Here is a 27,679-nt window from a genome sequence, read left to right as displayed (position 1 = left end):
GAAACTCTAACAGAGAGGAAAGAGGAGAAGGAACAGAAAAGAGCAGGGAGGGAGAGAGTCCTGTTCCCCCACCCTGTCCAGAGGGCTGAGGAGAGTGGGAGAGGGGGAGGCCAGAGTGAGTGTTATCAGGGGAGATCCAGGTTTCAGTGAGAAAAGTCAAGAGAGAGGTGGGAGGCAAAGGCAGAGATGAAGTCAGCTTTGTTGAAAAGAGGAAAGAGGGAAAGGCAGGGAGATGAGGTTATATTTGCTGGGGCTGTAGGGGACAGAGGGCAGAAACGAGAGGAGAGGATTACAGGGATATTAAAGATAGTCATGGTAGGGAGCAGCAGAGGAAAGGAAGTAGAAATGGGTGCGGGAGAGGGTGGTGCCGAAAGGGAGACGAAAACAGATAGATACAGGAGGCTCAACAGCATTAAATAATAAAGAAAAAGAAATGTATGCAAACCTGGTTTGGAGTTGGAACCTTTAGTTCGAAGCTTGGGTAGGGAGTTTTGCAGCCAGTCCACATTGGCCTGTCCTTATGTGGACTACCACAGTGTAGACTACTGACCCTTTGGTGAGGCCTTGAGGACTACCACAGTGTAGACTACCGGCTCTTTGGTGATAAGGCCCTTTGGTGAGCTGGCACGGAGTGCTGGCACACTAGGTAAGCGTCAGTGCTTATAATGCCCTACGGGTTGAGAGCTGGGTGCTGAAGACCGTTGATTGAAAATTATTCTGAATCCAGTCAGCTGTACCCTGTGTAAGTTGGCAGTTTGTTACACCAACACAACTCGCTCACGTTACAACATCAACTGGCAATCATTCTACCTGCAGTATATTCATATCATTACTTATTTTTCCTGGAACTGGATGTGTCTGTGTCTTGACCTCCTCTGATGGACTCAGAGCATTGCTAGGGAACAATTAAAAAGTCTTCTAGAGAATTAGCTTGGTGATAATACATTTTTTAACTCCCAACTTCCAAGAGAGAATTAGAAGTAATCACTGAATAATGGTAACATATCCCTCAGTTTAACACTGGAACCCCTGCCGGCTGTCATTATGGCGGTTACATCTTAAACAACCTCAATATTAACAAACTATCGAATACAACTCAAAAGTTTTATTCAAGCATGACATGTCAAACATCTGCATAGCCAAAACAACATATTTAAATGAACAAATTGAACGTAAAAGGGCATATTTTCTAACTTGCCACATATAATGCACTACTTCAAAAAATGAAAAGCTGTAATAAAATAAACATTTCAAAAGGAACTAGTGTGTAAGCAAGTTTTAAACAGTTATATGTGCATACAAAACTGTAAAAAAAAAAAATAAAAAATTCTGTAAGTAACTGTGGCAGTGCGATTGCCCTGCACAGTGGTAAATTAGTGTTGGTGTGGTTTATATGTGGGAATGGGTTTATTGTGTATTGTTTTGGAGTTGATTAGTTTGATTGTATTATTGTTTACAGACGGGCGCTCGATTGAGACTGTGCTGGTCCTCAATCAGCACGTGGGCGGGTCTCGACCGAGTGTCCTTCAGTTTAAAAACATCTGCGGGAGATTGCTCGGGGCTGCTGCAAGGCCTGCCGTTTTCACTGCACCTTTTGAGTTATAGTTTGGGGTATTGTGTTTTATTTTGCACTTTTTGTACAGTTTGCGGTATTTGTCCTCTGTGCGTTACCATCGCTGGTAACGTCACATGACCACCTTTATTTTACTTTTCGTTTTCTGTTTTTGTTAATAAGTCATTTTGACAAAATATCACTATTTCCAATGGGAAAACGGGCAAATGTGTGTCTTTTCGTTCACACAAAGTCAGAAAAAAACAACATATGAATCCAAATTAACATGTATTTATACTAAAGTAATACAAAAATGACTACAAAAGATTTAGAAGTGAGTAGTTTTTCGAGATTTACGATTATACTGTATTTACACATATTTTGAAATATCACTGTCCTGGTCACAAAAGCAAAGTTTGTGGGGAATAATAGCCATTTTCTATACTTTTGAGGCATAAGCAATTAGGAAATAACACTTACTACCCAGGAACAAAAATTGTGTTACATAGTGAATTTTCAATGTTCATTACCATATATTTGATATCGTAATTAAATCCTGCCTTTTTGTTTTAGGAGGAAACCTCTGGTAGTCCTGTCATAGAGATGGCACCCACTGCAGGTATTCAGTTTATGGCTACTGCTGAAAGAAAAAAAAAAAAAATATTGCTGAATGAATTGTCTGGTTGAGGACAGAGAAATGCATAGGGAGCATTATATACTATGAAACGAGATGACATGAACGTGATATATTAGCAGCTGTGAAAGCAAAAAAAAAAAAAAATAGAAAGCTACAGTGTGGACGGGCACGGCGAAAGTGAGCATGGGAATTCAGTCCCGTGATTCATTGCGCCTATCTATGATTCAATACGTGTATCCCTCCAGCCGCCATTGTTAGAGTGCACTCAGAGTTGTGGAAGCAACGGAGACATGATGATAATGAAAATACACAGCACTGCTGCAGAACACAGGCTGCTCAGGAGGACCCAAACACACAGCAAGTGAAAACAAACAAGCAACAGAGAACCAGCAGAAACTGACCTTGCCTTCTAAAAAAACAACAAATAAAAATAATTAAAATACCTTACGACTAATATGAATTTCCTTACTACCAAACCACAGAAGTTCTGAGTGCACTCAGCAAAGCTACTTTTTGAGGGAGCAGATGCTAATGGTTGGCAAGAAGCTTTTCTCAGTAGCTTTTGTAAGTAGATGTGTGTAGTGGCGGTACATGCAGAGAGGATAATAGTTTCAGAAACCTGAATGCCCAGCCAGTGGGAGCATGCTGCAGCGGCAGTGCATTTATAAATCTGTACAGTATGCCTATACAGTATACAGTACAGTGGTAACAAACCTCTTGCTGGACTGCAGGGCTCATCGGGAGTGAGAGGGTAATAGCTTCAGAAGCCTGAATGCCCAGCCGGTGGGAGCGTGCTGCGGCGGCACTGTATTTATCGGCAGATTGTCTAGGAAGAGAATGCAGGAAGAGAATGCAGTCACCAGTATTTTGGAATATAATCTATATAAACCAGAAAACAAGTTTATGTAAACTGTTTTATTCAGTGACAGCTGCTGCATCACACATTGCATCTTGTTAATACTGTACCACCTAACCTTCACTATTTGTGAAACAAACAATGCAGAAATCCCTGCCTCAAACGTAATAATAATAATAATAATAATAATAATAATAATAATAATAATAATAATAATAATAATAATAATAAATAGATTTACTTTCCGCAACTTGCCTACCCGCTAGCTGATCCTTACTCCAAAATTACGTTTAACATCACTGATTATTTGTTTGTTTATTTTTAAAGTTATTGAATATTTTTAAATATTTAAATAAAGTTTATTATGAAACTCCAAAGAAGCGCAAACTATATACAGTCAGTTTTCTTCAAAGTGCACACTTTATTTACATATATTCTCTTACAAATTCTATTCTATACATACTATAGGCTTAGAAAAAAAAAGTTAAATATTTTCTTAAATGACTGTGTAATTAAACGTGGCTACCATGTCTGTAATGAATAAAAGGCGGTTGTATATAGCTGCTGTATATACCCCCCCACCCCGCGCTCTGTACATGTTTTATTTTAATCACTCCGGGCTTGCACTTTTCAGGCCCGAAGCTGACTTCAGAGTAATAAAGGAATCCTTGATCTGAGAACTCGTTTGGATGTGCTGTGTTTTGGTTTTGTGGAGCCTGCAGTGGGAGCAGGATATCATGTAAGCAAGTAACATGAGAGTTACACAAGCACATTGTCTTTTTGTTTTTAACTGTTCTGTTTTGGAAACAGCTAAAATAATATAACCTGTGATTTTATTTAATGTTTTAACTTGCTTTTCACGATAGTAGATGTTAATAATCTAATACAAAACTTTACAAAAGTGGAGACTATGATTTCCATACTTGGCGTTTCTTGGAATCGTCTGTTTTGTACTGTGTCGATACTGGTAATAATAGGCTGTATCCAGCACCCTGCAGTTGAGACATAATGGGTTGAAGTCTGGGTGACAGGTTACACATCTAACTGGAGGGACATTATTTTTACCAGTCAGGGTTGTTTAAATGATCACCGAGATGGTCTTGATCTATGCTCTTTAACCTTACCAGTCAGTGTGGTTTAAACGATCACTGAGATTGTCTTGATCACTGCTATTTTCTGTTTCATCTGTTTCACTCTCGTACAGCACTCAACAATAGGGCTCTCCCAAGCCATCTAAAGATAGTTGCTCCATAAGGCTTTCATTATTATAAATTGTTTCTGAATATAGAGACACCAAATATGTCTCTATTGCAGCTGCCATGTCCAACACTAAAGGTGTTCACTCTATGACGTTACTGGGGCAAAAATACCAGTTTCAAAAGTTTTTTTGGGATGGGAATAGCTCTTTATTTTCTTTTATTTTTATTTTGTCTTTAAATATGGACCACGTGGAGTAATTATCAGTATTTTGTATTTTTTTTTCTGTTTGGGTTCCCCTTTAAGCCTGTTGACGTGGTATAGTGTCTATTTGCTGCAGTAAAAGAGAACGATTTCTCACCGCTATTCCACCGTTGAATGCATGGGGAAGAAAATGTCTGGGGCCTGTATTGGAGGCTTTTTCCTAGTTTATTATTTTGTCTGAGAAAAAATTGAAAAAAGTGTGTGTTTTTTTGCACTCTGTGATTAGTGGTTAGCCTGGAATGCCACTTTGCATTTTTTTTTTTTACAATTTGATTAAAATAAAACATATTGTGGGTGAACAAAGATGGCTTTGTTATGGGAATGGAGTTTCTCTAGATCCTTTATTCTTGTATTACCTGGTATATACAGTATTGTATACAAATATCGACTGTAGTTGATGAGAAATTATGTTGTAACTTTTTTAGAAAACAAATATTAAGTTGTCTACCGATTTTTTTTTTTCCCTTGCGCTATTCTTTAAATGATTACAGAAGGTAGGACATTTATTTTTGATCAGTTACTTGAGTTACTTTTTACTTCTAGTCAAAACGATTGTGATTGTATGAAGCAACTTAATCATTTATGGGTACAAAGGTGTTGATTTGATCAACCTGTACCATACAAAGCTGGATTTATTTATTTTTTTGTCTTTTTTAGTGCCAGAGACAACCATGAATCGGTGGTTGATTTCAATTGTGGTCTGTAGTTCTGCATTTGGGGCAGTTTAGGGGCATGTCTCTGCCCCAGTTTAGGGGCATGATCTAATATACTGTAGGTTTCTAAAACATTTCTGCAGTAATATTCAATAAGGTTGTATATTGGATAAGTTATCTAATTTTAAAAGGATGGGTTTCCCTGGGAGATTTCAGCAGCTTCACTAGGGCGACAACAAACACAATGGATGGGTGGGAATTCCAGAGCCTGGCTGTGGTTACTGCTCCATTGTACAGTCTGCTAGGTGGCTGACATGAACAGAGGAAGCTGGAACTGCTCTTAGACTGCTCTTTGGCACAGGCCAGGCCCAGTAATTGAACACTGGGCTGAGTTGGGATCGCTGCAGGAAATAAACGGCACAATCATGATTTCTATATTTGAGATTTTCCTTTCTTTTTTCTTGGAGTGTATAGTACATGGCCTGTCACCCAGTATAAAAAGGCTTATGTCCTTTTGTTGATGCCAATTATGAAAGGAGGGTTAGTGAAATGGCACATGCTAGCATTAGTATGACTTCACTTCTCTCTTGTGGTTTTTATAATGCAGGATTTAATAGGCGTGCTGAAGTATAATGTCAAAACAATGCCAATAATATTACAATGATTTGAAACAATACTAAAATGGTAATCCATTGCAAAAGCACTGTGGGATATTTGTTCATCCATTTGTTCCAAAGTTGAAAAAAAAGTATTTAAAACCTCATGTTCAAGCTTTGTCAATGGGGCCTAATAATACCTAAAAAGAGCGCTTTAATAGTACAATACTGTATATTAGATTAATCTTTGCAGTTGGACCAAATGAACACTAGAGGATGCTGTTTAATACCTATACAGTACTCTCTGGTGGCATTTTACTATACTAATAACACAGCATCCAGAGCCTAATTCCATGCACTGTTTCATCTGGCTTTGCCTTTTATAAAGGAACGCTGCTATCTGGAAAAGGGTAATGCTGCATTCTTCTCCAGTAAAGCCTGGCTTCCAAATATACAAGATACAGCAGGTGCCAATAAGAACTGACCTATAATCCGAACCATGCCATCATAATAAAACGAATCCTGATAGTATACTGTAGTTATATTCTGATGTGTAAAATATTTACAGCAATCTCTGTGTTTTTATAGTGGTTGGTGTTATTTTGATTGAAATGTATGCAACAAAAACATAAAAGTAAGAGTAGACAGCATTTTTAGTATGGTAAAGATTCCGTATGGTCAGTACTCCATCTGAAATCTAAACCGGTTTGGATTAGCTAGCTTAGAGTCTATTGCTATATTACTGTTACTTTTTTTAAAAGTAAAGCCCCTTTCACACTGGCACTCCTAGCCAAGTTTGTACCCGGGACCTGGGTAATAATCCTAAGTACTGTGAAACCCCGTACCTAGGTCATACCTGGGTTAATCTGGGTTCCAGCGACCCACTTCAGGATGTGGGTCTACGTGCTTTAACCCGGGTTTAACGAGAAAAAATGCTTGACGGCTGTTCGTGAGCTGATGGAATAATAAACAGCCACGCCTGTGTGAAGGTTTCACTGCCGCAAGGAACATTTCTGTTTATTCTGTTCAGCTATATTTTTTGTTGATTGAGACATAGCATGAGCCAGATTGCAGCAGAAATGTAGAAACATTTGCTCTAATCAACATTTGGGCCGACGGATCAATCCAGAGACGCTTGGATGGAGTCATCAGTATCAAGCTGCTTCCGGGGCATTGATATGCGTATTGTGCACATGCATGTATAATCCAAATCAACCCTGCTTTATCAAAAACAGAGTGAAATCGCGTACCCAACCCGCATGACACCGGGTCCTTTAATTGAACAATAATTTCTTAGCAAAAGAAACCAAATTTAAAAGAAAAAAAAAATCAGACACACAATGTCACAATAATCCAAAAATATACTCAAAACATATCTTAAACTGTCCAATTTGAAGCTGCACTGTGTGTAAGTGACTGTTATGGGAGCTGTCTGGACAGGTGAGGGTGTACTGTACCTCAGAATATCTTTCAAAGTGTCAAGGGTTAGTTCACTTAGGTATGGGGCTTAAGTGCATTCAACCACTGAGCTATGTAATAACACTCCAAGACATGAGTATGATTATTTCCTGTTATCAATAGAGCTTTTCCTTCAGTCTGGTCCGTAGGGGGCCTGGTGGAGTTCCACAGGATCACAGGTTCGATGTCTGTCTTTCCTCATTCAGATAAAGTACTAATTTCAGAGGCTGGCTGTGCCAGGTCTGTGGCACTTCCTTAGAGCAAACATGTTACAGTTTTAATATTTGGTGCTGAAAGGCCTACAGAGTCACTTTAGGAGTTCCGTATGTTTGGCTCCTGGTATGATTCTTCTGGCCTCTGAACTCTTGTGGTTCAAGGGTCAACACAGCAGAACATTTTCTGCTTAAGAGTAAAAAAAGGGAGAAAAACACTGAATACAACTCTTTGTACTCCAGTGATCAAAGGGCAAAATACGAACCAAATTATTAGCTAGACTTTGAAAAACAAAGCCCTGATAACATTAAAAAAATAACAAAGCTATTATTAATTGCAAGGTGAAATATAATTCTCAAATTCTCCAGGAGCAGGAAAACAACTACAAAATGATTAAACCCTGATTGCACGCTATCATTTCTTGGGGTTTGCAGGGAGAGGACAAGAAAGATAGTAACCTTTGGGCAAAACATATGCAAATACCATAAATAAATTTCCTGACATGCATAGGGTGCAATAAAGTACCTTTTTAATGAACTCATTAAGAACACCAAGCATTTAAAATGAAGTATGTTTTTAAACATTGACAAAGGAAGGTGAGTGGGCCAGTGATTTTATAATTTATCATATTAATCTAATGTTTTATGAGTTTCTTTTTTGTTCCTTTGTTTACTGTGACTACCACTACCCATCCCATCTGGATAAATAATTTCCCTGAGCAGAAGAATGCTGTTTTAAGAGTCTCTGAAAGATGTCTGTTAATATCCATAAAAACAGTAAAGGTACAATATAAAGAGGTCTTTGATATAACAAGTTTAAGAGTTGTAGGGTGGCAGTATTTTAATCTGCCACTATTATCGATCATTTAAAAAAAGACTTCAATGAGTCATGTAAACTGATTTTAAGGCAAGTATTCCTTGCCAAGAAATATTTGCTATATAGTGCTTGATATTAACGTAATTACCAAATGTTTTTTAAAAGTGCATTCCTTACTACCCCAGTCGCAAATCCATTTCATTTTTGCCCTTCTCAATAACAGTTCGCTACATCACAGTTTAGCCATCTCTCTCTCTCTCTCTCTCTCTCTCTCTCTCTCTCTCTCTCTCTCTCTCTCTCTCTCTCTCTCTCTTTCTCTCTCTCCGACACTACAGATCAGTGTCCATTTATCTGCTTGGTGAATGAGCCCACATACTTCCACCTGGTCTCCTTGTGCTAGATAAAACTGTGGGTCACATGTTTTGACAGATGGCTGTGGAACCTGCTTTACGAGATGACTTTGGCGTTTTATGGCCTCTTTGCTAATTTCTTGTGGTATTCTGTTTTTCCAGTTAATTCGTAACCCTGAAAATGGTCCCTGTGGACAGTTAAACTAACCTTTTGTCGACCAGTTTGGGGAAACGTTTTGCTGGAAACCGTTTCATGCTATGTGAATCAGACAGTTGTCCTGTCTGTTGCTGCAGACATTTCTGGCTGGTTGGGACTATTTTTTAGGGCCTGTTATCTTTCAGTGATACAAACACTTTGCCTGTATTACATGCAGTATCAAAATCTCTGATGGCCATTTGCCTTGTAATATGATTTTGGTGACACTTTGCCCCATCTGTCTGCATTAGTGCCAGTGGTTGGCATAACTTTTGGGGTGTGGCCCCTTTAAAAAATGCAAGTGGTGAAGGAAAGGGAGTTAGAGAACACTTTTTTTTTACACAATGTTCTAATTTGTATATATTAATTTTTTAATTAAAATAAACAATAGATATTGTAGCTTTGCGAGCTGTAATGCGGAACATGCCTTTGTTAACTAAGGCTGCTCTGAAAAACGTTTCTTAAATGCAAGTTATTTCAAAGTGTTTTGAATATTTGAATAGGCGCATAATAATTTGCTGTGTGGGGTCTTTCGGTATGTTTCCACATGAAAAAAAACGTTTTTTATTATTTCACACAGATTTGAAGTGTGGGCTTTGTATTATTTAAGAAACCAGTTTTTGTTTGTCAGAATATTTTAGAGCAGCACTGAAATGTATGAAGCCAGTAGGATTTAATTCTGCCTATACAGTGTCACTTAGGAGACATCCTAATAGCTGTGTTGGAGAGAGGTGATTTATACCTAAACTTTAATGATACTTTGAAAAGTTAAACAAGCTGACGAGCTAAAACAAGGCAATCTTTGGAATTAACAACCCTTGATCACAAGAACGCATAACGAAATGATAACGGAGTTCCACCAGCACCTAGCTCAAACTCCCTTCAAAATCACAACATGAGTGGCGCAGCACAGTCCTTTGCAAATGTAAAACATTTTTAACACACATCAAAAAATGAATTATTTCACAGTATTTAAGTACAGTAATTGCAATATGAACCACTCATAATGATTGCAAGTATCTTGAAAAGGGGACAGTAAACATTGTAATTCCACTTTATGTACAAAAAATGTACATTGTTCTCATTAGTATAACACATTTCTTGCAAGTACCCTTATTTTCCTGAAGATATTATGAAGAACGCGGCTGACATCATGGAAAGTATTATGTGCAGGAAAGGCAGTTTAAAGCTTCAGGTGGAATTCTGTTGTACTGTGAAAATGTTGTGGTAACAAGAGGTGAGAACATGTTTTTTTTTTTTTTTAAAGTCTGGGATATTGACTCTTTAATAGTTAAACAGATCTGCAGGCAGAAAGTCTGTGTTTGTGCTCATACTGTAATTCTTCTTGTAAGTGTTCTCTAAGGATATAGAGTATTTTAAAACAGGATTACAGACCCTCTTTGGAAAATGAGAAAATGTTTGCCATTGTAGGTCAGTGACCCAGGCAGCTCAACATGGTATTTTTCATCAGTGGTACTCAATGGTGCATTACAAAGCTGGAGCTTGTGATATTGTATTATATCACATAAGCTGCAGTTTGGCAATGTGTAAGCCCATAAAACAGGGATTTTTGGTAATGAGTTACAATGATTGACTGGTGTCCCAGTTTGCAAATGCTTAAAATAAAGTACTAATTACTGGTCTATAAAAGACATAGCAGCAGGTTTTACAGCAACTGAATACACTTAAGGCTGATGTAAGGATACGCGCAAATTAATTTGAGTCTAAAAACACGTGTTTAGCTGGCATAAAAAAAATGTGGCATATGTAAAGAGTGGTTCCCTTTTGAGTCCTTTTTTGCCCTCGGGGGCGTGCCATGACTGCGTCAGGTTCAAAGAGCAGCTTTGGTATACAATATTCAGGATTCGGGTCTTTAGTTACATTTCTATTTCAGGGAACCAGGGTTATGATAATAACCTAAAGTTTTCACCTGCCATTCTGCAACCGCAATCAAACTAGCACCTCAAATGGTATTGGAATATATTCAAATGAAGAGAAGAGCATGGAATTGTGAGGCTATCTGGAATACTAAGCTGGTGTAAACATTATGAGATGTAAGGATTTGGCCTTGCACTTGCTGGGCAATTGCTGACCCTCCAAAAACATTGCACCTCCTCTTACAAGGTGCAAACCATTGTTAAGTGAGTAATTAAGAGCTTACCTATTCTGTATTGTCTAAGCACCTGTACAATAAATGCAGATAAGTCACTGTAAAGAACATTAATTAAATAAGGGTGGGACAGGGAAAATCTTCAGCGTTTCACACCGCAGTGATTCTTCGTGAACACAACGCAGCTATAAATGCAATACATTGACAACTATTAAGTATTAAAATAAAAGTAATAAAAACAGTACTTGGCGTAGATTTACTAAAGCGTTGTGCCTGTCGCAATAGTCGCTAACGAGTCAGAAGTCTTGGTTGAACTGCACCAGACAAACGCAATGCTATTTGCGACTTTTTAGGGAATGTTTTGCGGCAGCAGTTTCTGGTTGCGATTTAAGCTTAGATAATTATAGGCGACCCTGCATAAATTCACAAAAAGGGGGCGGAGATAGTGCAAATGAGGGTTCTCAAATATTATAATGAGAGGCCCAATTTAGTACACCTACCCCTTAGCGTTTTGAATGCCACAGACAAGTACTTTTACAGGCAACTGGTTGGCAATTTTATTTTCGGAAAAAAATAAGGGAATTCCAAAATGCAAGGAAATGTCAAATGTACAAGCATGCCTACTTAAAAAGTACAGCTATTAACTTTATGGGCAAGTTTGCTGACGGTCCCCCTGCAAGTGGCCTGTTCATTGAAAATCAATAGAATTGTACATTACATACTGATACCTATTTCTGTGGGTTCAAACCCACACTTTGAGTGTTGGTATCCCTTTTCTTCACTGGGGAGTTGTTGCAAAGTGGTTTGCAGGTGTAGAGGTGATGCAGTTCTCAAGACAATGACAAACAACAAAGTACTGGTAAAATGGTGGTTTATTTATAATACAAAGTCTGATGACAACAGTAAAGAATAATGAGAACTGGTAATACACAACGATGTGTATTGCTCAGTTAAATCCAAGGGTTCAGTCCCGAAACAACAATAAACATGGTATTTAAACATACCCAGTTAACACAAACACGGTCACCAGTCCAAAGTAAGTGCTGTAGTGCTCGTGGTGAAAATACAATTTCTCGTGAACAAGTGTAGTGTTTTGTCCGGGTTTTTTTCTGGTCTGTAGCGACAGCTCCAGATCATGTTAGCCATCTAAAAACAACAAACAAGTGGATTTTAGACAAGACAAAACAAACAAAACACTCACAATAACAATTACGTTCTCCTTCCGGTTCAGCGTTAACCATACAAAAAAGGCAGATCACCTCGCTATGTCCCCTTATATACCGTCAATCACACCCCCTTGGTTAATGGCTGCAACTGCTCCTCCAATCTGCATCTGACACATAGTTTCCCTTCCGGGTCGATGACTTGGTGTACTGTAGCACCACCCCCTTTCTAGATGGTGGACTTCCAACCAACCCTGGGAATGAATTGTCTGGCCATCCAGTCCAGGGCACTCCTATTCCCTTTACACAGTACCTTCACAGGTCGGGAGGGAAATTTATCATAAAGAATCATTCTGTCTCTGTCACAGGAGTGTAATAACATCACACCTTGTCTGAATGTTTTTTTAACCAGTTATTATTAAATGATACAAACAAATTATAAGGTTGTTCTTCTAAAATTTATTTTTAGGAAGGTTTTTCAATATAAGATTAAAAAAAAAATAATAATAAAACAGGATGCTAATATGAGGTCCTGTGTTTGGAAGGAAACAAAACTGTTATCCCCTATGCTGTCACATAATACTCCGTCATGGGTGTAGATTTCTGTTTGAATAGCCTATCCAAATGTTGGTCGCTTATTAAAGAATCGATCCATAAGAAGATAACATTCAAGGCTCTGTGCGTGGAATGTGCAGCAGCTGCTGTGATGTTAATTGTACCTTTGTTGGCAAGACACTGGGACTTTTCATCCCATCTGTTGTGCAGACCCAAAGGACCCCAGTCCACTTGCTGTAGTGCAGTGGTATGTATTGACCCCAGAGCCCTGGCTGGAATCCAAAGAGAACCTTCACTCCACCCCCAGATGTGGGTACAGGGCCTCCTTTGAAATGAAGACGTGGTGCAGATACTGCCAGCAATAACCAGCTTAGAAAGGATAATACTGTTGACTTCATTTTTTAAACCCTAGCTGGCTTGTGTATTAAAATTGGAAACTTATTTGGTAAGTGTATTTGATTAGTTTTGGGGGGAATACATCATGCATAATTCGATGTGGGTGAAGTTGCCAGCATTCCTGTTGCCTGTTTGCTAGATAAGAGTGTCTGGCATGGGCCCAGCAATAATATTTCTTTGGAAACATTATCTGACAGTGTGAAATGCTTCAAGAGTTGGAAAATACAGGCAGCTGGGTGTGAGGAGAACCGCAGCAATAGTAAATCCACAGGCCTCGCAGTCAATTGGATTTTATATTTGAGCGTGTAGAGCAAGTCCTGCAGTATGTGTCATTATTTTATATGTGCTTGACATTTTAATCCCCGGCTGGGGATGTGTAAGTTGGTGATGGGGTTATAGAAATATAGTAGATGTCTGTCACGCATGATACTTTTTATATCTTAAATTTTCATGTATACACTTGTGCTGTTTAAATTCTAACACAATGCATTTTCTCTAAAGCAGTTGCCATAAAATCATGTCAGAGGTGAGCCAGGTTAACTTGACTTTATGAAATAGAAACAAAAATACTAACACTATAACTAGAGGAAACAGTCATTCATTCACAAATGTCTAAGAAACTGGAACATTGGAAAATGGCAAGCATATTTGGAAAGCCTATAGAAGAAGTTTATTTTGGGATTGCCTGTACTTTGTTTATCTTGCATTTGAAATAAATGTGGAATAATGACGACACATAACAGGGGTTACTTACTGTTCTATTTCAGCTGTCAGAAAAAGAATACCTGTGTTTCTTTCTATACTAAAATGTTTTTTTTAAAAAAAAAACATTAGCTACCTTAAGTAAACCTGTTTCAGGAACACTGTGAAGCTCTAAGCAAGACACAACCACCAAGTCTCTAAAGTACCAGCTTTAGAGAACAACATCTGAAACAGATTATACCATGTTGGTCTGTGCTTCTGGAGATCTGTCATTTGCATCCCTTTGCAAGTATCTCGCCAAAGGGGTTTGAGTGGGCTGGAGAACGTGCACATTGCAGACCTGAGGAAATGTATCCTGTTTTATTTTCAGATGGGTCTCGGGCAATTCCAGTTGTATTTGTGTGGGTACTCGTTTCCCTCCATAAAAGGAATGCCAGTGGTGGTGGTGGGACTGTTGTGGTTTGTGTTGGCACATGCAATGTAGATGTGTAGGCCTATCATCATTTGTTCTGCCACTACATTATGGGAATGCTGTACAGTTTGTTCCAGATGGAATAATTGTCATAGGAAAGGGTGGGCAATAATGCAAAACTACACACAATGAACTAATTCCCTCCCTACTACAGTACATGTGCCCATACTCTATATGGAAATGTGATGAAGGATGCATATTAATCCACAGATGGCATTTTCTTGGCTGATGGGTGTTGCAATTAATAACTTCCACCTGCTAAATTAAAAACAAATGCTTTTTATCAACTACAAAGTAAACTCTTTCCTTTGTTTTTTTATCATTTACAGTTGCCAGGTTGAGGAAAAGAAAGAAAATAACTTCCATATAAAACAAAGATTTTATAATTAAGACTGCAGCTATTTATTTTATAGTGCTCCTTTTAAACTGAGAAAACTGCATATTTTTTTCCCCAGGACTGTTCTTCATACACAGAGCAGTCCACCAAAATCGTTGTAATGGGAATCAAAGTTTTATCACAGTTTACAGGTTAAAATTGAAACATATTTTTAGACAACAAAAAGTTTTTGGTATGTGTACAGTATATAATATATAAAACATATTGAGCCTGTGACTCTGTAAGAGATGTCATCTTGTGCAGTTTGGGTGCAAAATATATATTTTTATAACGAGACATCCATACAATCCATTCACTTATTATAAGCCTCAAAAAGGAAGAGAGTGGGGACTCCTTGAGTGGTTCACCTGGTAGAAACACAGCCGCGTGGTGCGCAGGGTGAGTCAGACAGCATAGACTCATGTCCTGGCTGTGCAAAGTAGGCTAGTCTTTGCTGGGGACTCCAAAGGGAGCGTTGCATTGCCTTTGGCGCTCCCGTGGTTAAGGGAGGTAAAACCGACAGGCACTGTTTCTCCTCATTGCTCTACAGCGAACCCTGCTAGCCAGGCACCCAATGAGCTCAGAGCAGACACCTGCAGAGTTGGCCTTTTTTACTCCAGAGTTCGGTAGCTCATGGACATCCGCTGTCGAGTTTCTGGGTGAAAAAGGAAGCTGGCTTCGTCGTGGGATTGTAGGACTCTCACTGAATCTTTGGGTGTCCTGCGCCATGTGGGGAATTGCTGTGGTGAGGAGAAAAGCGATTGGGCATTCCAAATTGAGAGAAAAATGTAATTATAATTGGACACACAAAAAAAAGTAATACAATTAAAAGGAAGAGAGTGTAAGTACTGTTAAATAAAGTGTTTTTATAAGTCATACTAAGGCTGGTTGTATTCATCTACATGAGGCATAGTAAAGCATTAAACTGTAGTTGTGAGGATTCACAGCCTGTGAAAATAATTGTGATGTTTTACTGAAACCCATTTACTTTATTTGTAAAAAAAAAGGTACAATAACAAAAAAAGTACAGTAACATTTCCGATCACAGAGCAAGAAACCTTTTTTGTTATTTCTACAGGAACGTACAGAAGACAGATTAACTGTATGATTTTTTAAAAATTATTTTGTACTACACTGTAGTGCCCAGCATTTAGTATAGAAATACCACCCCTACCTGTTACACTGGGAATGGATATCTGCTTGGATCCCATAAGTGGGTTTTATGATTGAGTAGAACACAAACTGTATGGTTCTATTCTTTGAAGCAGCTATTGGAAACCACACAGCAGACCTGGCGTAGCTTTTTGACAAAGGATAGTCAATCCATGTGAATAAATACTATTTCTAACCATTTTTAATGTTAATCTTGCTGGCAGATTGGATACAGTCCTTGTTAGGGTATAATTTGATATGCTTCTTCTTACAGTTAACCTTAACAGCTCAGTTTGAATGCACGTACGGGCAATTCCTGCTTATGGAGAATCAAGGGTGATCAAATAAAGTCATTTTTTAAATGGCTCTTTTTGGTATACTATCTGTGAATGTACTGATCTGAGAAAGCAAGTTAATGGGAGAGGTATTTACTATTCTTGGGAAGTATATGAATTCAAACAGTATGGAAATATATATGCAGGGACAGGCACAGCTACATCAGTGCTTCCCCACCATTGTCAAAAGTACATTCTTCGGAATTTCAAAACATACACCTCTGAACAATGTCAAAACAGGCAAATCTGTTTATACTGTACATTTTGTACATATGTAATTTATAAATACAATATACAAGTTGATACACATAATTCCATTCTATGGCTGATAAATCATTGAAATCTCACAAACAAGCTGAGCTGTCCATTTAGATCAAGCAATAAACCCTTAGCTTTTATGGTCCTTAAGATCATAGCATTGCATCTCACTGTTAAAATATTTTAATGCAAAATACTTCTCTTAGCATTGCATCCCACTGTTAAAATATTTTAATACAAAATACTTATCTTACAATAATTATAGTAGTTATAGCATTTCTTTGAAAATGTATCAGTTTAATGTTAAGAATTGTACATGTTTTACCATACACATTGCTTTTTTTTTTGTTTTTTTTTATCAAGTTCATGTTGTAGTTTACCAATTCCACTCTATGGTCACTATGCTGAGTAACCAAAAAATAAAGCACATACTAACTTAAGTTATAAATAATAATAATAAATAATAATAATAATAATAATAATAATAATAATAATAATAATAATATATTAGCAGATGAAATTAATCATCAGCGTCATTGTACAACTGTGTCGAAATCACGTCATGTAAATTCCTCAGGGAAAACACGAGACTCCCTTAGAATTATTTTCATCAATTGTTTATAATTGTAAATTGATAGGAAATATCTAATGATTAACTATCCTTATATACTATATATCTATATATATATATATATATATATATATATATATATATATATATATATATATACTATACAAACACTGTAGACTGCTCCAGTCACAGCTGTTGTAAAGACGGATGGCCACGTTTAGGTAAGTAAAATTTGAACTTTTATATAATATCATTCCAAAATCTTACAAAGTCATTGTAAACACCCGTTTTAATGCAATGCATGCTTAATTATTAGTATGTTCTTATGATGCATGCAAGATAAAATATTAACATCCCCAGCCCCTCCTTAATTAACATAAAACGACGCCATTTAGAAATTTGTGTTAAGTAAAAAGACAGGGTCAAGGGATTTTTTTTTTTTCAGGAATAATAGTGCGACAATTGTAGCATTACCTCTATTTTTGTTGTAAATGTAGCCAGTGATAATGAAAAAATATGCATTCAGTGGTAATCAGAATATTTTCAATATTCTTTAAGATACTGAATTGACACTGATACTGAATACTGAACCAGGAAATATCTCATAATAATAATAATAATAATAATAATAATAATAATAATAATAATAATAATAATACCTTTGCAAAACAATTTTACAAAGGTGTACTTAAGTGTTATTTACAGTGTTAAGAAAACGCTGTGCTTCAATGTAAAAAATTTGCAGTCCGCGTATAGTTGCCTTTTTATCTTTTTGCTGTTTTATTTAAAAAATATACATTGCTATAGTACATTTTACTGTTTGTTAACATCAACTGTCCCTGTTTAAGATAAAACTAGTTATTACATATGGAATAAAATGTAACTCTCATCCAAAAAAATAAAAATAAAAGTATCGTTTTTTGTTGAGTGTCCTCTCGGTCTTAAGGGGGAAAAAATCTGGGCATGCAGAGTACACAAAGTAGGAGTATTTGATAGCGAGCATAAATTGATGTGACACATACTTTGAATAATGTGAGCATTGTAGACTTCTGGCAAAAAACAAGAATCGCAATACCCAGTCATCAATCAAAATAAACTGGCTAAAAAACAGCCTATTAATACTTAAAGGGCTTGGATAACCTTTTGTATTTTATTGTTACTTGACTTAGATTTATTACGAGTCTGCCTTGGTTGAAGGTGGTACAGTTTGTGTCATCAATCTGGTAATTGGAACATACTTTTCAAATTCATTCGGTTTTCGGAGAAGCGTGTGCTGGCAGTTATTATTTCTTTTGATTAAGTATTTGTCAATGTTTCATCGTTGTGATGTGAAATTATTGTGGGGCACATACATTCAACTAATTCAACTAATTCAATAAAAATAAGCAGAACGGTAAAAGAATTACAGGGCCTAACAGCAGTCTGGAAATTTAAAATAAAAAGATGATGAAAAGTAAAATGATATTCTGTTTCCATTGCATTCTCATATTCTCACAGGGATCTTCAAGACAAAACGGAAATTCAGCAGAGAAGAGGACCCCACAGACAGCACAGCAGTTGTCTGAGCAGCTGCCTGCATGGTAGTGAAACCCATGCAGATCCTCTAAATAATGGTGGTACTTTAAACATGGAAATATATGATTAACTATGGGATCATTAAACCTTAAAATATAACCAACATAAATTATTCATTTTTATTTTTTGGTCAAAGTTGTTTTTGTTGTAGTGCCGTACCCAATTTGGACATATTTATTACAATTGACTTTAGCCTCATCAATAACATAGTTTAGAATAACGTCTGGTTTATGGCTTGCGGATTGTTGGTGCATGTATACAGTACCTGACTTTACACTGGCAATGTCAAGGTGACCTAAAAATGCTACCATTCCTTGTAAACAGATATTTTGTGATCTCTAATTGAATTCATGGCATCAGATAAGCTCTGTAAATGTTCCTTCATTTTTGTCAATTGGTCTTTTTCTTATTGCACAGCTATAGACAAAAGTTTTGCAACACCTAGAATTTTAGAATTGAGACATAATAAAAAATAATATAAAACAAAGTATGTGAACATAATTTAACTTCATGTTAGCAAAGTAACTACAAAATTATGTAGTAATAGTAGTACAGTATTTCTTGTTCGATTTAGAATTGTCACATTTTTCAATTTTTGTCAAAAACTACAACACAGTATGTAATTCAATATGTTAACGTAACATTATTTAGCAGGTTTTATTCGACCTTTATGAAGCAATATTACTAAATTCTTTAGGGTGATGGTAAACTTTTAGCCATAGCTGTAGATGAGGTGTGTCTGGGTTATTTAGATGGAAGATGAACATAAAAATAAAGACAGCTGTCTGGATTCTGACACACACCCAAAGCAATATTTGTAACGAGGGTGAGGATCTTTAATTGAGGTTCAGGAGTTTTTCTAACATCATTGAACAGAAAACAAAAACTTTTCAGCAAATGACTTTTCAATTGTGGCTAATCAAACAAACCGAAATGTGACAAAAAAAAAAAAAAACCCAAAACAAAACAAACAAAAAAAACATTGTATACTTGCCAAGGATCCCTTCTGCTTCTTATCCACATCTCATATCCTCTGTGGTCTCCCAAATGAGGTTGCATTTGTACAGATTTGTAGCGTGACAAGATTTGTACAGATGCACTTCTCTTGAAGACATTTCAGATTTTCATCATTTCTGTGCATTCCAGATCAGCTTAAGAACTCTTCATCACTGACAGGTCCATGTATCTGCTTGAATGCACCCTTAGTAAAATTCTTTCTGTTCACTACTGCTGATTGTTGGATAATACACTATGTTTTCAGCATTGTTGACTTGCTTTTACATTTAGAATTTTAACCCATTTAAGTGCCATTGTCATCATTTGAGGACAGGCTACTTTGTGCATTTTTGGAGTGTTTAACTGGCATCTACCTGTTCATTTTCTCGAACTATATTGTTATGAGAACTTATTCTAAGTCTAAATGTTACTGTTATTTCTGCAAATACAACCTTTCTGATGCTTTTCTAACACCTCTTTATAAAATAAGGAGCTAAAAATGATACATTTCTTGGTGTTTTCCTACCCACAGTGATGATAAAGCTCAATTGTCTATGTATTGAGCTTCAGAGCTGGTGCGAAATTTCACTGGTGTTATTACGGACACATCTAACTCGCAGTTTTTAGCCAAAACAAAGGATTACTTTTTTGTTTTGTGAAGAAATACTGGTTTAGAATGTATCAAATTACATAAATACAGCTTGTGTTGTTTTTTCAAAGAAAATGTATTTAGTATTTAATGGGTTAAAACAAATGTAATTTGCCATAAAATATCATGTACAGTGTTTGACCCCCCTCCCCCCCAACACCCACTTACTTTCATATCCGATATCTTGGCATCTCTGAATAGACAATCGTTCCATAAATGCAAAAGCGGTACTACTCAAAAATGTAATTCATTTTCTAGTAATGACTATAGATAAATAATGTCTTCTAAAATAGGCAAATAATGTATGTTTTTATATTATGGCCAAGGGATTAACTGGCTATCAATTACCTAGTTTATCCCTCGACCACATTCAGCATGGGTTTTATCATATGCGTGGTCAACAGCCAGATTATCAATAAGCACTCGCAGTTAACCACTCATTCTCACAATTTTATCTGGGTGGGACATTTTAACCTCATCCAGGCTGTCAAACGGGAATAACAGTAAAACAGTTTTTAACACACTAAACCATACATTTGAAATAATAATACAACAAATAATACAATACCCACAGGGGCGGGGTGTACCCCATCACACATGGTAATGCTTATTTTCTGTCAGAAAGTTGGAGGTATTCACCCTCTAACACACCAAAAAATGTCTCTTCCCATTGAACTGCTTTCATTTGTATTTTGTTATGAGGCACAATTTCATTTTATGAGCAATCCTTTATGACAATTCCTTTTTAAAACAGACAGACATTTGTACGGTGATGACATTTTGCCTAATTGGTACCAACTTTGTTTGCTTCTTAGTGCAAAACAAGTTAGGTGAAGTTGTGAGAAACAAATAAATTTCCCACCCACCACTGAGCAGATGCATAAAAAGGCCTTGTCACATTAAATAGGGCAATCTCATTCTACTTGCTCGATGACATGCTTCGCTGTCCTACAAGAAGGAAAACATTAGTTTATAGCCCATAGACCCATGTGGTTGAAACAGATGTTAATTTAAACACAAAAGAAATTGCAATGGTGCTCATTTTGAAATGTGTCATATATATATTTGTGTGTGTGTGTGTGTGTGTCTGTGTGTGTTGCTGAGTCATTGGGTGCATATCACTCTCAATGACATGCATTTACAGTAGGCTGTTTCTCATATTCCCTCCAGGGGTAGCTTGAACTCAATAGACAAAGTTTTACCCATCTTTCTGCGTGTGGCTATATTATTACACATTCCCTCCTGTGCTTAAACAGAATTAATAACATCACTGAATAGTATGCCAACTGTGGCCAACACCAGGCCTGTGTGAGAGCTTAAGGTGGGTGTCGAAAAACAGGTGTATGAAAGGTCACATCCCTAGTACAGGTGTCTTGAGCAGGACTAGCCTTCCTTCCAGCTGAGGTCCTGAAGCAGAAACTGAATTGTGCAGTGGTTTTGTGTTCTGGGTTGTGGATCAGCTCTCTGCTATGTTGTCTCGTATGTTTATGCCACACTTTACTGGAAGAATCCCCACACAGCTCACTTTGGCAGATTCTCAGCTCATAGCCATATAAGAATTTCAGCAGATTTTTTTTTTTGGTTTCCAAAACTAGATAATTAGAGGTCAGGTCATTGTGTCTGGTATGGAGCGGCTTTTGTCTGATTTGAGGGTATGACTGAAGGAGGTTTTTTGAAGCACCCTTGGCACAAAAGACAGAAACCCTTGGAGAAAGCTATGTTCCTTGGAGAATTAGTAATAAGAGGTGTGTTGTAGGCTCACTCAGCAGTTTTTAGATTTATTTATTTATTTAAGCCACAAAGAATAAAATCTATCTGTTTTGGGGGCATTGGAGCCCACCTCAATATGAAAGCTGGCATCAGCTTCATCTGAACTAATGTGGGAGGTTCATCAGCAGTAGGGGCTGCACTTCAAAGCCCAGAATTGTTTATTGAAACAAGTCAGGGAAGCACATGGAGATAAAATAAAGGAGGATGCTTTCATTTAGCTGGATTTTTATTTTTCCAAACAGCTGGCTTGAAGGATCTGTATAGATAGATCTGTAGCAGTATTCTGACTGGTTTGTTTTTCAGTGTGCCGGTGAAGCTGATCATGGGCTTTTCATGTAATTGCTGGCTATAGGGGAGAGAGAGAACAGAGTGACCGGGAACTGAATAGCCTTTGATTGACAGAACATCTTGATCCAGCCTAATTGGCCAGTTGTCAGATGATTACCTTATTTCAACAAATCCTGTCGAGTACTATCTTTAAAATAAAGCTTATTTACTAATTGCTGCAGCTTGCAATGTTCTGCTGACAATCAAGGGTTCTGGAGAGAAATGTTTAAGCAGACATGGGGCCATATTTTCAAAGTGTTTACTTCAGTGTTTAATGAACTCTTAACTACTAATGGAAATTCCATGTTACATGAAAAAAAAAAGAAACTGCAAGTACAATTAAAAAGAATGAATAAGAACCAGCTGAAGTGCTAATCTACTGAGTGCACTTTTGCTTCCTGAAAACAAATTGCTTTGGATTGGTATTCACATGTGTCTTTAAATCTAGCAAATGTATTTATTTATTTATTTATTTATTTAAACTATTTTTTTTTGTAAAACCTCCAGGGCTTGAATTTCATTTTTGTGTGCTGAGGGGATTTCCCCCCTATGTTGCAGCCAATGGGGGGGATTCCAAAATTTTAGGGGGAATGGCAAAAGAAAAGGCACTTTTGCATATAAAAAACTATATATATATATATATATATATATATATATATATATATATATATATATATATATATATATATATATTACTGCATCATCATTCACACTGGTGTTGCTTTAAAATAAGATGCTTTCAGGAGACCTGTTCATCACTGTGAGAATGTGGTTCCTGGGTTCAACACTGTGGCTTTTATTTCATTTTTGTTGGTCAGATTTTTTTTTTTTACAGGACTTTAGGATGATTGTGACACACTTTATGAATTAGATTGTTGTTGCTACTCCTGGAGTTTTAGGTTGAATGCACTATAAATCCTTTTTTTGGATCCCGACGGCAAGCTATTTTATTTGCTGGATGGAGGACGAAGTGAATGCATTTTTAAATAAACCTGTGTCATGGTAAAGTTCCCTACAATTGAACTTGGACTGAGAGTCTGTAACAAGATATTCCTCCCTGGCTCTTGCAGTAGCAGATTTGCTCCAGTGTAACTTGGCTGGCATTTAGTTTTTTTGGAATTCTAGTACTGTTTTACAGTGGTTGCCTATCAGGGCAAAATCTCAAGGAATTGACAGATTATTTTTTCTTGCCTTAGCCCAGGCATGGGCTTTTTTTGGAGCCAGTGACCTTTTGATATCCCTTGTCTTCTTGCTTGTGCTGCCAAGTTACATTATCACTATCAGCCCCTCTGTGGGATATAAATATTAGTTTAAGGCCACTCAAGCTTATTTTGTTCCCTATCAGGACAAGAATTTATCACATGTTTTGAGGAGTGTTAATCTGGGTTAATTTTGAAGCAAGGAAAACAAACAGTGCTTTGAAACTGGTGGTAGATAGGATGCATGACAGGGTTTTTTTTTTTAGACTTACTGTATACCACTGAGTACAGGTCTGTCATCACAGTGGGTTAGCTCTCATACCTACTCTATCGAAGTTATGCATTGTCTTTATAAGAGACATACAAGTGTTAAAAATGTACCCTGTCAAGGTCGAAGTAGTATAATTTCTTTGAAGTGGGACCACACTTTGTTCTTAGGGATTTGGGAATGAATATCTCATTGTTCAATACAAGTGCACTCCGTTAGCTATTGTTAGTTTTTCATCCACTTGGTCACATGTAAAGTACTTGTCATGCTTTGCTTAAGCCAGTGAAAGTCCATTCTAGAATTGCCCATTAGGATATACACTACTACATTACTGCTTTATGTAGTGCATTTTGAACTTACAAAAAGCCTGGACATTCTTGTTCTAAAAAAAAAGGGGGGACCGTTGTCAGACTTTGATAACCCTCCTTCCAGAGGTAAATTAACGCTGCTGGTCAAATGTAGTTGTATATTCTGGTGCCTTTTTGACAGGCAGTTTCCTAGATTGCTGATATGAATGCTTTAGTAATATTTTTTCCTTCTCTGGGAACACTAACCTAGGATAGTATCTTTGAGTTTTTCTTTAGTTAAAGTGCTACTAAGAGCACTTAGTACCAAGCTAAACAGTTGATCTGAGATAGTTAAAGAGCTGGTAGAGTATAATGTTAATATATTACTCTTGGTATCTATTTATGGACCTTACATTGTTACTAAACACCAGGGCTGTATTTGATGAGAAGAACGTCAGCAAAAGTTTCTCAGCATTGTTTTTTGTTTTGATTTGCTGACCTGAGTGTGTGGCTTTAATGCAGCTCTTGATATTTTTAGAATGATTTTTCTATATGTATCCCTACAGTGTCTTTTTCAACGTCATTGAGATTGCTTTGATATTTCTTATTTGCATTCCCTGGCTCGTTAATCAACTGTGGAATTAAACCAGACAGATATGCTTGTAAAAGTTGGTTGAAACTCAGTTCAAACCAGAGAACTCTTAAATGTGATTCACTTAACACTGTCCCCTTACTTGTGCTGTTTCTCCTGATGGCTTTGTTTACTGTGCTCAGCGTGGTTTCTGTTTGAGGGTTTTAACATTCTGCAGAAGAGTTCTCCAGTGTGACCCAAAGTTCTACAAACTTCACTGATTTAATGGCCCAGGCCATGGAAATACAGGAATACATATCAAAACAATCTTAATTATGTTAAAAGTCATACATTTTGATCGTGAAACTTTCCCACAGGTCGGGGTGAATGGCAATGTTCCAGTATACATGTAAAATCAGACAATGAGGACCTGTTGAGATTTATGGAGGAGCTACTGTACATGAATGCTTGGGCCAAAGGGTGGTCACACTTTTATAGATCTGAAATAGCACTAAAGTTGTCTAAAAGGTAAATCTAAGTAAATGATAAAACAAACAAAAAATCCATCGCATTATTTTCCCATGCAAATAAACATGAGTTCTGATATGTAAGATCAGGAATATATGCATCGTCCCCACATCCTTTAGTTACGTGCCACACCAGAGCACCAATCTGTGTTTTAAATGTTTGTTTAGCCCCAGCCTAGTAGGCTACCAGTACTATATTTTATACATATCTTTTGGCAGATCGTTAAAAGTACGGTAGTAAAACATTTCTTGTATTTGTTTTAACATTTTCTTTGCAGTGTTGATGAAGGTAATGTGATTTACAGATACAAACAAAATCCAACAATGTATTACATATGCAAATATAAATAATAACACATTTCTTAAAATCTCCAAAATCACTTGAAGAGACGTTTGATGTCTTGAAAGCTAGTAGCTGTACATAAAGTTAATTGAAAAAAACAGTATTAGCTCTTCAAATCTATTGATATAGGTTTCATTTAACTCCATGCGCTATAGAATCCCAACAATGCATGTCCTAAACCAACAGTCACTCTCGTATCCCAGGGAAAACATTGCAGAATTGATGGAAGAGTTAGACTGGCCAACGCAATGCAACATTATTTCAATGTTAGCTAGAAGCTCTGGATGGAAAGGGTAGCTACAGCCCGTAAAGTAATTCTGCACAGACAGTCAGAAGCAGTGGTGAATGAAAATATAATAATAATTTTATTGTTTGGTGAAATATTTATTACAACGTTTAAAAATTTCTCAGTGGCAAAGATGAGGTCCCTGTTGCTGTTTAAACATTACATGCAGTATTTTACCACCATGATGTGGGTACAGAAATTACATTTAACAAAGCTATTGAACATGTTCTGGGCTGTCACTTGATTAAAATTTTTGCTCGGTTAATTTATGGGCATTAGTTGATTAACCAGTAGATTAATCTGTGCACACTATTAATAAAGGTAACGAAAAATAAGCCAAATGGGAATTTGGTATTTTTTAAAATTGTTATTCAATAGTCAACAATTGTTTTTATCATTGTCTCCCAATTTGGACTAGCCAGTTATTTTTAGGCTCAGCTCATTGCTACCACCCCCGCGCTGACTCGGGAGTGGCAAAGACAAACATACGCTGTGTCTAATTTATACCCAAAACTAGATTTGAGTTTTCCCTTAACGGTTAATTAATTTTTTGTTCTCTCCAACTATTTCCACGTAATACCGATACTTGCGTAATTTCCCACGTTAGTTAGATTTAAATTATAATTTTTTTTAACTGCAATCAACTCTTAATTGATTAACCACATTTAAATTATAATATATATATATATATATATATATATATATATATATATATTATATATATATAGTATATATATAGGAAGTCTACATCCCCTTTCAAAATTTTCACCTTTTGTTGCCTTATAACCTGGAATTAAAATGCATTAAAACATTTTTTTTTTCATTTATCTACACGTCCTACCCTACAACTTCCAAGTGAAAAAAATATTCTAGAAAATTTATTAAAAATTAAAACTGAAATAGCTTCGTTGGATAAGTGTCCACCCCCTTGTAATAACAATCCTAAATTAGCTCAGGTGTAACCAATCGTCTTCAAAATCACACACCAAGTTAAGTGGCCTCCACCTGTGTTAAATTGTAGTGATTCACATGATTTCAGGATAAATTCAGCAGTTCCTGTGGATTCCCTCTGCTGGGTAGTGCATTTCAAAGCAAAGACTCAACTATGAGCACCAAGGCGCTTTCAAAAGAATTCCAGGACAAAGTTGTTGAAAGGCACAGATCAGGGGATGGGTATAAAAAATATCAAAGGCCTTGAATATCCCTTGGAGTACGGTCAAAATGATTATTAAGAAGTGGAAGGTGTATGGCAGCACCAAGACCCTGTCTAGATCAGGCCGTCCCTCCAAACTGGATGACCGAGCAAGAAGGAGACTGATCAGAGAGGCTACCAAGAGGCCAATGGCAACTTTGCAAGAGCTACAGGCTTTTATGGCCAAGACTGGTGAAAGTGTGCATGTGACAACAATATCCCAACACAGCGCATCACCCTTGAACACCATCCGTACTGTGAAGCATGGTGGTGGCAGCATCATGTTATTGGGGATATTTCTCATCAACAGGGATAAAATGGAAAATGAATGAAGCAAAGTACAGAAAAGTCCTTGAGGAAAACCTGCTGCCCTCTGTAAGAAAGCTGAAACTGGGACAGAAGTTCACCTTTTAGCATGACAACGACCCAAAGCACACAGCCAAAGCTACACTGAAGTGGCTAAGGAACAAAAAGGTAAAATCTTTGAGTGGCCCAGTCAAAGCCCCGACCTAAATCCAATCGAAAATTTGTGGCATTACTTGAAGATTGCTGTCCAAAAACGCTCCCCAAGGAACTTAACAGAGCTTGAACAGTTTTGTAAAGAATAATGGTCAAATATTGTCAAATCTAGGTGTGCAAAGTTGGTAGAGACCTATCCCACCAGACTCACAGCTGTAATTGCTGCCAAAGGTGCTTCCACCAAGTATTAACTCGGGGGGGGGGGGGGGATACTTACCCAATTAGCATTTTTTTGCAGAACTCCAAATTAGCTCATTCAAAAGTATTCATACCCTGACAAGGAAAATTAAAT

This window comes from Polyodon spathula, chromosome 2 (genome assembly GCF_017654505.1).
Source record: "Polyodon spathula isolate WHYD16114869_AA chromosome 2, ASM1765450v1, whole genome shotgun sequence".
NCBI classification, from domain to species: Eukaryota; Metazoa; Chordata; class Actinopteri; order Acipenseriformes; family Polyodontidae; genus Polyodon; species Polyodon spathula.
This window is presented reverse-complemented; position numbering follows the sequence as displayed.